This window comes from Dipteris shenzhenensis, chromosome 24 (assembly GCF_047967505.1).
Source record: "Dipteris shenzhenensis isolate YYH24624 ecotype China chromosome 24, Dip_SZ_1.0, whole genome shotgun sequence".
Lineage (NCBI taxonomy): Eukaryota > Viridiplantae > Streptophyta > Polypodiopsida > Gleicheniales > Dipteridaceae > Dipteris > Dipteris shenzhenensis.
Window position 1 is genome coordinate 5,178,927 of NC_141619.1, and position 12,218 is coordinate 5,191,144.

The following is a 12,218-nucleotide window of genomic DNA, read 5'->3' on the forward strand; positions in this document are numbered from 1 at the left end:
GGTGTGTGTGCAACCCTTGATGAGAGGATACATTACAACGTTACAAATATGCCCTCTTCATAAGTGTATGCCTCTTTACAAAAGTTGCAGCTCTCGTGGTGGGTTGTGCCTCATGGGAAATACTCGTTGCTGAAAGGGCAGCCTTACTCAAGTGTGCATTATAGGTCATAGATTGTGACAATGTGTAGGCAACAAGTTAAGATTACGGGAAGTGCATGCAGGTGCTAGATGCAATTAGCTATAAATCTTTGCATGTGTAGAATTGTCGCTATAGGTTGCAAAATGAAATTTCTAAGATGTTTGCAAGGTGTAAATCACTACATTCAATATGTATGCACATGTGCATGGGTAGACGTGGATGCGCGTGCACAAACATTCATGCACGCTTGCAGCCAAGAAGCGAGTGTTGTGCGTGTATTGAGAGAGAGAGAGAGAGAGAGAGAGAGAGAGAGTATATCAAAGTCTTCAGAAGACAAAAAGGGTTATGAGACCGAAAGAAATTGATGCAATGAAACTGATGGGTGGAGACACTAAACAGACTTCAACACCCAGGAAATATATTATCCATAACCAAATCCATAATCCATAACCCTCCCCATGATGGCGTTAGTACATAAATGGATAAACTGTCTGAGTGGAAGCCATTAAGAGTGTTAGCCCTAGGAGGGGGATGTCAGTGTGAGGTTGCAAAAACCTTGTGATAGTGCGTTGGTATTTGTTGGCGTGTACCGCTCGCTTGAGTCTCTTGGTTGCAGCTTTGTGGCGAACAAGTGTCATTGTCACTCTTGTGGGTCGTACATCGAGTCTTGTAAACATGGAAGCCAGACGTGCCTCTATCTCTTTCTTGGGCCCCTGTGACCGCCATCACAGTGAGTTCGGTTGGACAATATTGTCTGGTTGAAGAAACTTGATGATCATGCTCTGGGTGGGTTCTAGATCTCCCCTATGTGCTATGAGCAAACACTCCCTGTGTCGTACGGCCTCATGAATGAATGCGGCCTGCTGCCAAACACCTCTGGTTTGGATATCGACCTTTGATCTCATATTTATCGGGCACATGAAAGCAAAATGCTCCTCTTGACTTGATCTCCCGGGAGTTGCACATGGTACAAAGTGCGGCCCTCTATGGCTATGCCCTTTGCTCTATGACTCTATGTGGAGGCAGTGTGATGAGACTTAAAACTGCCCGATCGAGATCCTTATGGAGTGGGAGAGGTGGATCTGTGTGTACCTTGTGTTGGAAAGGTCACCTCCCCATCTATAAGCCCCCATATGAGGGCAGCATGGGGAGGGTGAACCTGGGTCCTGAGGGATGGCCACACGGGCAGCAAGATGGGCAAGAATCAAAGAGAGAGAAGACACCTGCATGACGGGCCAAGTGGAGAGGGTAGTGGGCAGGGTCATAGCCTGCTAACAGGCCCTGAACATGGAAGCACGTGGCGGGTGACCTCAGCAAAGGTACGGCTGCAGTATGACAGCATGACGGAGCTGTTGGAGCAGGTTCAGAGGGCTGGAACAGGCCTGAGCAAGGGCAGAACCAGCAGGACAGAAGGGGCAGAGGTGGAGGCTATGGTGGGTCAGCCACCTGGCCATAGATGTGCCCAAGGTTAGGGCCCAATGGGGGCTGCCCTTGGGGCCTGACAGCAGCCCAAAAGGGCCTGGCAGAGGCCCTTATATAGGGCTTGGAAAGCAGCCAATTAGTCGGTTGGTTAGGGCTGCAAGCCAACCAGCCAGTTGGCCCATTTAGGGCTGGCTGGTCGGTCAATTTGACAAGGGGCTCAGCCCCTATAAAAGGAGGGCCTCCAGCCCTCATTCAACATCTTCTGGAGCAGCCTTTCATGCAGTTTGGAGTAGTGGAGCAGCTGTCTTGGGGCCTGCATTGAGGAGGACCAAGAGGACTTGTGTGCTGCAAACAAAGCTTGACAGGGGCTGCCTATGTAGGCTGACACGCAAGGGTGAGAAGATCATTTTGGACGGAAAGTGTAAAGACGCTCAAGGTGGAGCACGCGGGCTCGAGTCTAGAGATAGCCAACAGATAGGAGGTGTACCTTGTGGTAAGATTAGAGGACCACACCATTGGTGGGACTCTGTATCTATCTCTTTTGTATTGTGTCCATAGCTTTGGACGGAAATATGTTATTGTGGTGGTTTCTCTATCTAGTTGGTTCATTGTCTATTGACGAGTTTGCACATATATTCTATGCACATTAAGTTAAGAAGTTTGTGATTCCACACACCACACCACATCACACCGCACCACATTGTGTGAGCTCCTGGGCAATTCTATCAGTCTTTCACTGTGCATACCCTCTATTGGGTCATTTCTAACACCCTGCTGGGTCGATGAAGCCCTTCTTTGAGATATGTTAGGCAATGGTCTCTGTAAAAGCGGAGCTTCGCAGGGAGCTCACGGGGTGCCAACCAAGTACTGATATAGGGCTTGGAAAGCAGCCAACTAGTCGGTTGGTTAGGGCTGCAAGCCAACCAGCCAGTTGGCCCATTTAGGGCTGGCTGGTCGGTCAATTTGACAAGGGGCTCAGCCCCTAAAAAAGGAGGCCCTCCAGCCCTCATTCAACATCTTTTGGAGCAGCCTTTCATAAGCAGTTTGGAGCAGTGGAGCAGCTGTCTTGGGGCCTGCATTCAGGAGGACCAAGAGGACTTGTGTGCTGCAAACAAAGCTTGACAGGGGCTGCCTATGTAGGCTGACACACAAGGGTAAGAAGATCATTTTGGACAGAAAGTCTAAAGACGCTCAAGGTGGAGCACGCGGGTTCGAGTCTAGAGATAGCCAGCAGATAGGAGGAGTACCTTGTGGTAAGATTAGAGGACCACAACATTGGTGGGACTCTGGATCTATCTCTTTTGTATATTGTCCATAGCTTTGGACGGAAATATATTATTGTGGTGGTTTCTCTATCTAGCCGGTTCATTGTCTATTGACGAGTTTGCACATCTATTCTGCACATTAAGTTAAGAAGTTTGTGATTCCTCACACCACACCACACCACACCACATTGTGTGAGCTCCTGGACAATTCTATCAGTCTTTCACTGTGCGTACCCTCTATTGGGTCATTTCTAACACCCTGGTGGGTCGATGAAGCCCTTCTTTGAGATATGTTAGGCAATGGTCTCTGTAAAAGCCGAGCTTCGCAGGGAGCTCACGGGGTGCCAACCAAGTACTGAAAGTGTGTAACTGTAGAAGATCCTCTCTGATGACCTGGTTCACCTCGTGATATGTAAGCGGGATAGAGGGGCCTTGACGCTATATTGAAATGGGGGTATAGCCTGTCTATATTGAACGAGCCCCAGGCTCTCAAACAATCGGCGAATACGGGCATACCAACACCTCTGGTCCCTCTCTGCTGCTATATATATATATATATATATATATAGAGAGAGAGAGAGAGAGAGAGAGAGAGAGAGAGATGTCCTTGGGAGACCTCACGGGCCTATGGGACAAACACACACCAAAAGGTGAACACCAAAACATTAGTTATAGACTGAGAGTCTCTTGTGAGTGTATATAGCACTCACAAAGTTATTATAGGTTAACAACAGTCTTCTACCAACGATAATCAGCCTGCATTACATCAGTGTAAGACTGAGAGTCTTTAGGCTTGGATTTGAAGTCTCTTATAAGTGCTTTTCCATCTCTGTAAACAGCCCATTTTCCTTCCTTTCGAGCATCCTTCACTTTAGCCAATTCAGTGGCCTTCATTTTGAGCTGAGTTGGGGTGAGCTCCTCAGCTATCCATATTTTAGTGCCTTTCAGCTTATTGGTTTGCTTAAGAATCTTGCTTCTTTTCATCTTGTTCTAGAAGGATACTTTGGCTTGTGTCTCCTTCCTGTAAGACAACTATTACGTCTTCAGCATCCCATTCTAGTTGTGGGGTTCTTTCCATAATATTTTCCAGTTTTTCCTTTTGAGTTCCTTCAAACCAGCCCTTTGGTAGCCCCCCTATGTGTACGAGTCGTGTATTAGCCACGCTCTTTTCCTGTTCTTGTACTTCTTCATACACATCCGATGTGTTAACTTTAGTGTCCAGTGTTGCTGTAATTTCCTGTTTTACTGATTGGAGCTGACTTGTGACCAGGTCTTGGACTTTAGTCATCATCTGCGGTGTGGGTGCTGCTGTATTGTGTATCTGCAGTACCTCATGAATAATTTCCTGTTTTTCTTGTGCGTCCCATGCATCTGTTTTCCTCTCTAAAGCTGCAAGTCCGAGCTTGAGCTCACGGATTTCCTGCTGTAAGTAATAAATATGCTCTTGTGGGTCTATCATGCTTACTATTCTCCTCTGCTGTAGATAGTTCTTTGCGTATGGGGACAGTGTCTTTGCAAACACATAGAGGGGAGGCGAGGGTAGAGCTGCAACGGAGGAATATAGTGCTTTTGTCGGGGTCGATACAAGTCTCTTGATCTTGTGGAAGGCCACAGGTGTCTTGGCATCCCCATCCATAGTGGCCTGCATATATTCAGGCGCCCCTTGCTGTAACTAGCCCCGGTTGGGTTTTGGGGCTCAGCCCAAACCCTGGGGTTATGTGTCCTTTGCTGAGGCAGATGGTGACTTCTAGGTGGCGGCGACTGCTGGCTGCTGTTGTGGTGGCGCTGCTGCTGGTGGCTGAGCGGGTGAGGGAGGCTGCGGCGGGGGGGGGGGGAGAGAGAGAGAGAGAGAGAGAGAGAGAAAGAGAGATTTTCATGTCCGCGAAAGGCCTCGCAGGCCTATGGGACAGAGTACAAAACGTCAAAAGACTTACACCATCTGGAAAAATCAGAGAGAATTGAGTGAGTGCCTATAGCAGCTCAGCCCCGAATTATTATAGCATAGCTACATTTAAATACTATCTATAAAGGTGACCTGAATAACATCGGTTTAAGATTGAATCTTTAGTTTTGGATGGGAAATCTCTGATTAATGCTTTTTCCATCCCTATAAAGAGCCCATTTTCCTTCCTTTCGAGCATCCTTCAGTTTAGTCAATTCAGCGGCCTTCAGTTTGAGCTGAGTTGGATTGAGCTCCTCCGCTATCCATATCTTAGTACCTTTCAACTTATTGGTTTTCTTGAGAATCTTGCTTTTCATCTTGTCTTGGGAGCATACTTTGGCTTGTGTCCCCTTCTGGATGACAGCAAGTACATCTTCAGCTTTCCATGATGTTATCCAGCTTTTCCTTGTGACTTCCTTCAAACCAGCCCTATGGTAGCCCCCCAATGCATATGATTCTTGCATTTGCCACCCTTTTTTCTGTTCTTGTACTTAAGTCTACATACATCCGATGTGTTGATTATAGTGTCCAATGTTGCTGCAATTTCCTGTTTCACTGACTAGGTGCTGAGTTGTAACCAAGTCCTGGACTGTAGTCACCATCTGTGGTGCAGGTGCTGCTGTATTGTGTATCTGCAATACTCAAAACATTTGTTTTCCTCTCTAGAGCTGCAAGTCTGAGCTTGAGCTCACGGATTTCCTGCTGTAAATATCTTGTGGGTCTATCATGCTCACAATTCTCTTATGCTGTAGATAATTCTTTGCATATAGGGAGGGTGTCTTTGCGGGGAGGCGAAGGGAGGGCCGCGATGGAGGAGTATGAAGGTTTGGTTGGAGTCGAGGTGAAAGTCTTGTGTCTTGGTGGCCTGTGTGGCTCAGCCCAAACCCTGGAGCTAGGTGTGCCCTGCTACGAAATGAGACGAGGCCCTCCTAGTGGCGCGAAGTCCTCTTGGTGGCCTGAAGTCCCCTTGGCAGCGCGAACTCCTACTTCGCTGGTTGTCTGCTGCAACGCTCCTCCCAACCTAAAACGGGGCTCTAGGAAGGCTAGGCTGAGCGACAGGCTAGGTTGAGAGAGAGAGAGAGAGAGAGAGAGAGAGAGAGAGAGAGAGATATGGGAAAGCAAGGTGGGCTGAATGTATGTGAGACCTAACTCCTAGTCGCAGTAAGTTTGATGGGATGCCCTTATGTAGGGATTCTTTCCATAAAACATGTTTTCATATTAAGTGGTGACGGTTACACTTCCAATTATATAAATGGGGTGGGAGTTTTTAACATATCGTTTTGTTGTTTTCATAAATTTTGAGATATATTATTGTTATTTCTTTTTGTTACAGGGCGAAGTCACAGATTATATATTATTTACAGCAATATGCATTAGTGATCCAGATTTGTCACTTTACCATGCTCTTCTAGGCTTTTGTGTCTAATTACCAAATTGCCCTCCATCATATGCAGGTAGGGGTGAGCCCCTTATATGGGGGCAGAGGCAGCCTGGTCGGCCCTGTTTTAGGGCAGCCCTAGAGGTGGGTCGGCCCACATACAGCAGTGGGGTTGGCCCCTTATGTGCAGCTGGTCGGTGCCCTAGCAGGCTGACCGACTGGGGGGGGGGCTAGGGGCTGGGCTATATATTAGCCTCCCCCCTCCCCTCATTTTCCATCTCATGGAGTAGGATCTCTCATCTCTTGCAGGGCAGCAGAGCCGGCCCAGTCATGCACTTGAGGAGGAGGGTAGTGGAGCAGTTCATCCATTTGCTTGTGCTCCCTTCCACTTGGTTGTGAGAGCTCTCAGCAGCCCGTTGTTTCCGAGGTTTCCCCCCAGTTGTAGCGGGGTTTTCTCTAGAGATCACTTGCAGTTCTCTTGCGCCTTTCTCTCCTCAGTTTGGTGTGTGTGTGAGGTGTGCTCTCTCTCTCTCTCTCTCTCTCTCTCTCTCTCTCTCTCTCTCTTTTCCGCTCATTTCCGCTGCACTTCTCAAACATTGTAGGTCTTTGAAACGCCAAAAAGCTTCCATAAAGCAGAGCTTTACTCTCCTTTCAGCTGAACTTCCAAAGGGGGCAAGGCAGCTTGAGGGCAGTTCTTTGATGAGAAGAGTCCATCTCCAACCATGGGGGAGTCATCCATAGATGGGACTTTGAAGGTCAAAAAGGATAGAGGAGCACAGAACACATGGTCAATTGGCCTTGATGGCTGAGATTAGGATAGGAGCCTACAAGTTTGGATGAGGTTATAGTATGATAGTATCATTAAAAACTAGACTTGCGACTTGGTCGATCAGCCCGTGAACAAGAAACTTTCGTGAAAACTTCCCAAAAGCAAAGCTTTACTCTCCTTTCAGCTGTACTTCCGAAGGGGCAGGGCAGCTCTTTGATGAGAAAAGTCGAGCTTCAATCATGGGGGTGTCATCCATAGATGAACACATAGTCACGTGGCCTTAATAGCTGAAATTGTGAAGGTCAAGGAGTGTTAGAGATTACCCAACAGTGGGTACGCACAGCGGAAGACTGTTAGTAATGCCCAGGAGCTCACACAGTGTGGTGTGGGGTGTGGAATCACAGACTTCTTAACTTAATGTGCAAGCCAGTAAATAGACAATGTTCAGAAACTAATATAGAAGCAACTCTTTATATTTCTGTCCGTCCATAAAGTAGGACAGGATACAATACCAAAAGGTTCTCCTACTAGATGTCAAGCACTTCTAGATCTCTGAGCATGCTCCACCTTGAGCAAATGTAGACTCTCTGTCTAGAGTGATCCTCTCCTCAACCTTGCTGCCCTGAATGTCAGCCTAGGTAGGCAGCCCTCCAAGCTCAGTCTGCAGCTCTTCCTTCTCCTCTTGGTCCTCTGGGAATAGGCTCCAAGGGTAGGTCTCCTGCTGCTCCTGTCTGCCTGTCTTTTGCTGCTCCAGAAGATATGGAATGAGGGCATGGAAGCCCTTCTTTTATAGCCCCCAAGGACTGCAGACAAAAACCGACCAGCCTGGCCCGACCAGACTGGCCGACCTGGTCTGTCACCAACTGACTTGGTTGGCTGGCGCAACCAGCCCTCTAAAAGGGCCTTTGGCAGCCCCTTTTGGGCTGCTGCCTTTGCCCATTCCTGCGCCTATTGCAGGCCTGTTTGCAGGCCTTATGCCTGCCCATTTATTGTGCCAAGCAGGCCTCTATAGCCAGAGGCTGTTCCGTCCTTCTGCCAGGCCTGATGCAGGCCCCGAGCCTGCCCATATCCTCTGCCAGACAGTTCGCCGTGTGGCTACCTCCAGCGTGCTCATCTGCTGCCTCTTCTGCAGGTCCATGGCCTGCCCTTTGCCTTGACAGCTGCCCACATGGCAGCTCATGTGCTGCCCATGTAACAGCCCTAATATCTCCAGGTCTACCTCCCCCATGCTCTCCTCATATGGGGGCTTACAGATGGGGAGGTGACCATTCCAACAAGGAGCCTAGGAGGCTATAGTAAATCTGAATTTGAAAGCTGCCATTTAAGATAGTATGATAGTATCATCAAAATCTAGACTTGGGACTTGGTCATGGAAGGCCAAGAGATCTATGGACAAGTAGAAGCTTTGACGTATTGTACAGGGCTATTCACAGCTGGAAGGCTTTGATTTTGAGGAAACCTTTGTACCCATAGCAGGGATGACTACTATTCATGCAGTGCTAGCATAAGAAGTGGCAGGTCTTTCAGATGGCGAAATCAGCCTTCTTGAATGGACACCTCAAGCAGTCTCAACCACTAGATTTTGAGGTGCCCGGTTTAGAGAACAAGGTTTGCAAGCTCATAAAGGCATTGTAAGAGTTGAACAGGCCCGAGGGGACAATATCAATGGATAGTTTCATGGTTATTGGTTTTTCAAAAAGTACTTCTGATGCTGGTGGGCTTTCAGGGACAAAGGGCTTGGTCTAACCTAATTAATATCTTACATCCCTCTAGATAACAGCCTGCAGATTTCTAACCAGCCCCTCGTTGCTAAACTGATCCTACAGCAGACAGCAAATATCTTTTCCAGGGCGTGCACCATCGGTGGCCTGTTATAGATTACCTCAAACCTACAGCAAGGATTGTTGACCTGTTTTGACAGCGACTGCTCAAGATTTAAACCAGACCATGCAGTGGTGAATACCAAGACAATAGCCTTGGCCAGTCTTATATAGAAGAGCATCTTGCTTTATGGAAAGTGTCTTGGCTGAATATAGGTAGCTGGCCCTTTGCTAATGTTCAAGTCCTCTAGTCCCACGGTAGCCTATCTCCTTCTATCCACTAATCCGAGGATAAGCGTCTAAATATATAACATTCTTCCCTTCTTTTAAGCATTTACTTTTAAACGAAATCGTGAAAGTTCTTCTGCAGACTAACAATGGACTCCCACCTTAGACCTATCCTTGCACCTGACTTTAAACTCTGAAGTTAACTTATTCCAAAGTTTCCGATAACTCTTTCAGGTTCATGTTGAACATATATCAAATCCTGAACTTCCAGGAGCTCTCGGGGCGAAAGGAGACTAAGAGGCAAAAGGGGATTATCTCCAGCCCCCAGCACCTTACCTCGATTGACATGGAAAACCGGGTGAACTTTTACACAAGATGTATTCTAGTTTTGGACTGTATTTAGGGCTAGATCCTAGTGGGCATGCAACATACAGCTTCATGTAAATGACTGGTTCCACCGACATTGATCATTGGAACTAAACGAACACTGATTTCATTGTAGTCCAAGACAGAAGCTGCTTACGTCGCACCCACTTCCTCCAGTAGTTTTAATTTTATTTCAGATTGTTGTGGTGGGTGCTTCGTGGAACACACGAGTTGCTTAGAGCCAAGCGTTCAACTTTTGGGCCTAGGTTTGACATCTTCTACCAACAAAAATTAGATGAGTTGTAAATTTGGATGATTGAAATATGAAGCTGACAAATTTGGTTCTAGATCATTATTAAAAGTTTGAAGTCTAGGAAAGCTTGTGACATTGGCTGGGACCAAAAAACTGCATGAGGCAACTCATTGCTGCATTAAGGGGGCACGGAATGGAGGAAAGCAGCTACTTAAGAGTGGGAGAGTGTATCACATGTGTGACTAGCTTCCCTGACTAACTTTGATAGGAAGGGGTGCTTGGGCTTCACAAAGAGGACATGGAGACAGGACACCACAACCCACTTCATTCTCAGAGATATCTTGGATATTTGTAATCATCAGGAGAGTGCTCCCTTGCTAGCCTGAGATTCCCTAACCAAGCAAGGCCTGTCAGCATGTGATTGCATTATAAGTGCAGCTATACGAGGAGAAAGAGAACTTGTATCTTGTATGAGAGGGGGGAAGCACCTCTAGGAGGGGCTTTACTATTTGGCCTTTTCAGCAAGACTCCTTGCATATGTGATGGCGCTTGTGGTACACCTATGTTTGGCTTTGGTATAGTTTCATGTCAATCTGTCAATTAGTTTGCAACTTCATTGATTACTTTTTTTTAAAAACTGTGCGGATCTTTTGAGGAGTGCATTTTTCTAGCTGACCATTGTAGAGAGGGTTTTTGTTCAAGCTTACGTAAGGTTGCCTGTGCTGTATAGTGTTTGGTCAGCTCTTTCCTCTTATGCCAGTCTGATATTGGTGAGGTTCCTTGCCTCAGCATGGAACTAGCATTTTGTCAGCCTTTCAACATGTTTCTGGTATGTTGCAGAATTTGGGCAGAATGTTCTTGCCACAGAATGTTCATGTGCTTGGTGTCTGAGTCACGCCTCTCATCAGCATTTGACCTCTCATTTCGTGCCTTAATATGCCATTGTATCTGGAAATATCCGAGATGAATTCTTGTATGAATATGATATCATCATCATAGGAACATTCAGTACAGGCCTAAAGCAGCCCCATCCTGGTTATTGAGAATTTAGTGATTTGCACCCTTGAGTTTTGATAGCTGTAATTAAAGTCTTATTTCGAATCATTAGTCACTGAGAAAGGTGGCACAACTAATTGATCCCTTAATTGTTGTAGTTAGGAAGTGCTTAAATTGTTCATGAGAAATAGTGAGATGAAAGATTGAGGTAAGATGAATAAAACTATAAAAAATTATAAAGGCAACCTCTTGTTTATTGCTTGGTTATATAACGATCTGTCCCATTGTCATGATGAGAAAGTATGTTGAGGTAAGATGCATAAAACTTAATTTTGTGTGGTGTTTGGAGTTAAGGTTGCTTCTTGTTTATTGCTTATATTGCTAGAATCATAGTGCTTGGGAAATTCTGGTATTTTTATTGGAAACTTGCTCTCAATTTCATGAGCTCTAATAGTTAAATCAAGGTATCTAAATCTAGTGTTATGTGAAAGTTGTACTAAAGTTTTTTCCTTTTGCTCATCTCACCCATTGCCCTCTTTGTAGGTTCGATGCCCACGGAACATTCATGTACTCTTGTTTTATTCAAGCTTCCTTTTCGTTCTCTACACATTTCATTGTTACATGAAAAATCACCTTCTCCTGTCCCATGTGAAAAACATTCTTGATAATGTTGCTTGAGTCTTCAATTATCGTTTTGTTCTATTTATTCTTGTTCTCTTTTATTCTCTCTACCTAGTATTGTCTTGATACGAGTCACGAGTGAGTATAGGGTCTAGTGCTCATTTAGGTGGAAGTCTTATTTCTATATTTCATCCTTTAATGAGAGCTAAAGTGGTCTTCACTAAAAAGGGTCTCACATCAATCATTAAATATAGGACCTATTAGTTGATTTGGCCCTGCCATGAGTGTCGATGTGGAATTATAATTTTTATTGTGCTTGTTAACTAAAAAATGTAGCTTTGTTGTAGATAAGTGTCAAGAAGCGAAGGTCTCTATTTCATGCTAACATATTCCATGAGTAGATAATGTGACACGAGGCAAATGTAAGATGTATAAAATTTACATCGCAGAGCCGTCGACGTACTCCTGTGCAGTCGAGACTCGGTTCTTCAGCTACGAGTGGTTTTTGAAGAAACAACATTTATAAAGAAAAATTTTCTTAGCTCATTGTTTTAAATGCATTGTTTGCCTCATGGTGCTAGAATAGTAAAGTTGCCTAATGCTTTGGGGTTTTTAGAATGTAGTATAGTTTAGCAAATGATGAATTTTTGTTAGATATTTGAGATTGTAGATCAACACTCACAGGTTCAAATAACTCATTGACCACTCACATGAAATATAAAACTGAGCATAGAGAGCTGAAAAGAAAATTCACACTAGAATAACAACTATATTGTTAAAAGTCACACAAACCTCCACATATCCTTATGTGTACAATGATGGTCACAAGCCACAAAGGCCTCTAAGATCCACAAACTAGATTCCCTAGACAAGAGTCGACACATAGCCAAACACAGTTGGATATAAGATCCTGTAAGGGCTGTGAGAATCTTAGCATACAACTGGCAAAGACTGCTCCACATAGGATAAAGAAAGAAGATGACATTGGTTCAGCACATGTTGCTCTCCAACATCATCAA